Genomic DNA, 5,125 nt, shown 5'->3' with positions numbered 1-5,125 from the left:
AAAAAACCCCTGAATACTTCAGAGTAAAAGTACAATTTCTCGTTCATACGTATCAAGGTATCCATGGTTCATTTGTATGTATTCTGACAACTTAAAAAATTTTTTTTCAAATATACTTTTATTTACTCACAGATAATAAAGTTTCATTTTTACTTGTCTTAAATACTGTGTGTTGCCTTGCAGCTTGCTTTTGTCAGGTAACAGCATGACTTTGAGGTGTCACCATTTCCTGCTTTGGGGTTTTCCACTGCTATTTGAGAACACTGCAGAAAGCTTTCCACAGAACCACATAATACTGCTATAAGCGTATCCAGGTTCATATTTCATTTCTATCTCTCACCTTCATGCTAATAACAATATGCATAATTAAACGTTTCTAAGTTTTCAGAGATAATTTTCTTTAAAGTGAATATAAAGCCCAGTCACCAAGCAGTTTCTGTGGTGTCTTGTCTTATTCTAGTTTCGTCTTGAATTCCTTAAAACTTTGTGGCGAAAACTTCGTTGTAAACTTTAGGTTAAACTGTAGGTTATCTCTAGCGCAGCTAATTCCATTACTGACATCGGTGGTAATAACCCCTTTTCAGATTAATGCTACTAAAAATATCTAGTACATTAATGACAAAAACAAAGTTATTACAAGTCAGTTCATAGCATGAGGCTTAGGAAGTCCGCAGGAGCCGGGAGCTGCCTGTCCGTGTGTAGGGGCTGAGGCGTCTCATCGTCTCCCTTCTCCAACATGAAGGGCTGAGGGGGGCTCTGACTCCGCAGGGATGTCGAGAGGAAAACCCTCCAGCCAGTTCAGTGCCTCTACACTTGACTCTTCCATGCTCGGTCCTGTCCAGACGCTCACATGAGGGCACCTCAGGTGACACACTGAGAATTCAGTCCCGTTTGTCTTCTCGCAGCCCCACCAGCACACTGGCTGGGTCATGAAGCTCTTTTGGGAGAGTTATAGCCTGATGGCCAGGAGAGGACACAGGGACAGCTGGTCTGCACTCTTTCCGAGCAAGGCGGCAACAGTTGTTTGTTTGTTGGGTTCTCTTTTCTGCATGTGTAGAATTTATTCAGCATAATCCCAGGGGCATTGTAGTCATGCTGTCACACACACACACAAACACAGATATTGCACCACATCCATGTGGAGCCCAAGTGCATTCCATCTGAGACTTACTTATATGCTTTTACGTGCCACAGCCCACCTTTTATATAATACATGTTTCAATGCCAGTTGCTGTGTTGACTTTCTCAGCATCATCTGCAGACATCTTCACGACTGCAACACCCAGAGCAAGCTGTTTTCCTTCTGCCTCAATTGCAACAATCCTATCTGCTGCAGCAAAGCAAAGCTTAGCTCCTCGAGAAGCTAAGTGTAGACACGTGATATCAACTCCTTTGAGTACAAATTTGATGGCTCCTTTATCCACCTGTTGGTGTGGAAAAAGCGTCTTTTTTTATCTTTTTCTGTGTGGAATAACCTTGGGGTTGGATAAAAAGACCCTCTCTTTTTCTAAATAGAATAACTCTCCAGTCACTGTAAAGATTTCTTTCTGTTCATAGCATACCACTCTTTTAACTGGTTCCTTCTTAGGCACGATTAGGTGAAGCCATGGTTCAATGCCTGGGAATGGTTCTACTTGTTCTTAATACCCATAATAGCAGGTTTTCCACTGGATGTAGCTGAACACATTTTCTTTTTAATCAAATTTCTTGAACATGTTTCAAGGTGAAGGGGTGATGATAGGGAAGGGCCGGGAATGGCAAAAAATAGACTTAGCAAGGATCCCGCAGACCCCCTACACCTGGAAGGCAAAAGGGATGGTGGCAGCTGGGGTCGTTACTCACAGGTGACGCATCTGGCCGCACTTTTCCAGCTCTGGGGAAATCTCACTCCTTCTGCTCCTTCAACTACTTCCTCCGACTATTCATATGAGCACTGAGGCAATTTGGGGTGTTCTTTGGGGTTACCAATTTCTCCCTAGGGCTGGTAGCTGAAAGGGTGGAAGTTGAGCAGTAAGAAGGGACCAAGCACTCATTCTTGTTGCAAGAACCGGATGGAGGGGCGGCACCTGGTCTACACAGGGACGGTTGGCCATTTCTGCAGGCTCACAGGGATCAGAAGAGTGTGGGCTTCAACGCTCAGGGGCATCCTCCTGAATTCCACTACCAAGTTAGGGTCCCTCTCACGGCGCTAACGTCCCACGGGCTAGCAGACCTCTGGTGAGTGGCTGACTAACCTCGTCTGGGACTTGGAGCCTGGCTACTTTAACTAATAAATTGTTGATGAAAATAATCAATAAGCAATCTATAATAGGAATAGACAAGCATCTGATTTGAGCCAAACTGTGGACTATAGCCTGGAAGACAACCCCTCAGATAGCTCTGAAGAACTGTCCCAGGTAAGCATAGTTTTCAGTACAATTTTATATATTTTCTGAACAAAGAACATTAAAAAAGTGAGGGATACATTCCTTTAAGGTTTCAGGGAAAAAGGCAAACACAAAACAAACAAACAAACAAAAAACAGATCAGCTCATACACAGCAAGTCAGCATGGCCTTGGCACCTGGGAAATGAGGCTTATTATTGAAGGAGCTTCAGGATTGGCGTCCCAGGAAGGGAGGCATTTCATCTTTATTTTTAACATGGACATTCTTTACTTCTGGTCAATGCACTCTTTTCTTTAATAATCAAAGCAGAAGCACAATGTATGTTTGATAGGCCACACGCAGGCTGTTCTAGTATGCATAACACTCAAGTTAACTCCTGTATAAGCCAGACGACGTCCCCATACCTCAATATGTGAAAATATATTTATCAAAATCCTGGGTCTGGGTGGGGGGTTCAGCTTTTTCTGTTTTCTTTCTACCCGGAAGGTCCTCTTCTTGTTTTGATGGTGACTAGCAATTACTACCCTGTCACCTGTGAGAGTTTGCACACCTGGACCATCGCCTATTCCAGACACTATGGGTGCCCCACCTAGCCCGTGGAGGGGTCCTTGCTACTTCCAACTGTGGAGCAGTCTAGCTCCCAATTCCCCCTCATCACTGCTTTCCCCCCGTCACAAGTCAGTATCTCTGGAAGGGAATGTTAACATGGATTTTGGCAAGCAGAGTGCAACTTTGGTGTCAACCTCTGTGACAGGGCAGAGAGGGAGCAGGATTGGCCAGATGGCATAGTTGAGCAGGTGTCCGGCCCCGAGGAAGCCTTGGCTCAGCCCATGGGGGCTCTGAAGCATATGTGGCCATCACAGGTGTTGTAAGTGCCCCTCTGCACTTGACCATTGGGTGTGGCAGCCCTGAGAGGGTCCCATGCATGGTTGAGGCTGCCTGAGGGGATCTTGGCTGGAAGTTGCCTGTTGATGGCACTCCAGCATCTGGGAAGTGAGTGTTTTCTGTGCCAGAGGTGTGGGTGGCACATCCGTGTGCACCCTGAGTGGTGCCCCATATATTAGAGATGAGTAAGTGGGGAACACGTTAGAGATATTTGTCTTGTCATCTTCACCCTGCTGCACCACCTAACATGCTACACTACCTGATTCTGGTGGTAAACAGTCATGATGATTAAATTTCTTTAACTTCATTTTGAATTATTACTGTAAAATAGATTGTTTCCTAATATTTACTACATATTCTGGTAGCAAAGTCTCACTATTATCAGTAAAATTAGTTTAGGTTCATTGTGCATTGTTACCCTGGAGGCTATTGAAATAATGAGGATTCTATTTTCTCACATTGTATAATCTAAGTAGATACACGCTGTTGATGCAGGCACACAGAGGGGCACATCCGGGGGAATATATTAAACAAACGTGACATTAAACACACTTTAGGTAAAGGCATCTTGGGGCCTTGGGCCAAGTACCACTAAGGGATGGAGGACTTCGAGTCAGTTCTACACAGAAGTATCCAAAAATAGCCTGAAGATACTACACAACGAAAGCCTATTCTTTAGTTTGTCATAATTCCATCACTGGGCAACTCTTGGTGAGTCATTTGTTGTTGTTTTTGTTGTTGTCGTTTTGGTTCTGCTTGCAATCTACTGGTGCCACTGAGAAAAAATTTTCAGCTGGAGGAATTTTTCCTCAATCCCCTATCCCCAGAGGACTAGTGGATGTAACCGGAGACATCCTGGGTTGTCACGCCTGAGGAGATGCTAGTGGGTAGAGGTCAGGGCTGCTGCTCAATATCACAGAACTCACGGGACATCTCCCACAGCGAAAAGTTATCCAGCTCAGAATGTCGTTAATCCCCAGGTTGAGAAATCTTGCCCTAGAGCAAGAGCAAAGGGCTTAAATATCACAAAATGTGCCTTCTGAACATTTTGAGCAGAGTATTGGACTAAAACCTCTATACAAAAAGTGAATAGACTTGTTGAGGTTAGTGCCACTGTGACAACTCTTGTTGAAAGTCACCCCCACGTGATACTGTACCTCTCATGAGCTTTCAGTGTAGTTGAGCTTTAAAAGCCTGACACAAGACTGGAACAACTTTGGTCTTTCTCACTTGGTCTATGCAAAACTCTAGGAGGAGAAGCTAAAAGGATCATATTATCAGGAGGAAAGCAACATGCAGATGAAACAAGCTGTGAGAGCTTTAGCCCCCACCACAGGCAGTGAGGACTCTGAAGCTCAGCTGCAGTCACAAGCTGTGTGAAGCAGCTTAGGAGTAGATGCTTGTGCAGTATAGCCTCCTTGTCCCCAATAAATATTCATTCAATGCCTGCTACATGCCAGACACGGAAATGTCACAGCCCAGTCTCAAGCAGCACCGCTGTAAGCCTGGACACTCAGGACGTGTTATAGGTTCTGTGATAGACACCAGAAGCAGCCTCAGTTGAGGAGAGCACAGAACACAGACTAGCCACTGCAGAGGATCTAATTTGTAAACCTTACAGCTACAAGGGTCCTGCTCACGTGTGAAGCCAAAGAAGTGCCTGATGAACGGCTGATATCCTTACACTGAGTTTACCAAGAAAAGCTGCCCGTCTGGGGGGCTGAGAGAGCAGCTCCGTGAAGGACGTGGTAGAGCTGCCGCCACAGCTGCCTGATCCCACCGCCCACACTCGGCCAGCTTCCTCACCTCACCTCTCACTTCGTTCATCTTTTTGGCTGAATGAATACATGTCTC

The 5,125-nt window shown here is 45.2% G+C and overlaps 1 pseudogene; it reads right to left on the bottom strand.

Annotated features, from left to right (window-relative positions):
- Positions 1–1,167: 1,167 nt before the first annotated feature.
- On the bottom strand, positions 1,168–1,715 carry LOC137218260 (malignant T-cell-amplified sequence 1-like; annotated as a pseudogene).
- Positions 1,716–5,125: the final 3,410 nt, after the last annotated feature.

This window comes from Pseudorca crassidens, unplaced genomic scaffold, assembly GCF_039906515.1.
Source record: "Pseudorca crassidens isolate mPseCra1 unplaced genomic scaffold, mPseCra1.hap1 Scaffold_72, whole genome shotgun sequence".
Classification (NCBI taxonomy): Eukaryota; Metazoa; Chordata; class Mammalia; order Artiodactyla; family Delphinidae; genus Pseudorca; species Pseudorca crassidens.
The sequence above is the reverse complement of the archived record's forward strand: the minus strand, read 5'-3'. Positions and strand labels throughout refer to the sequence as shown.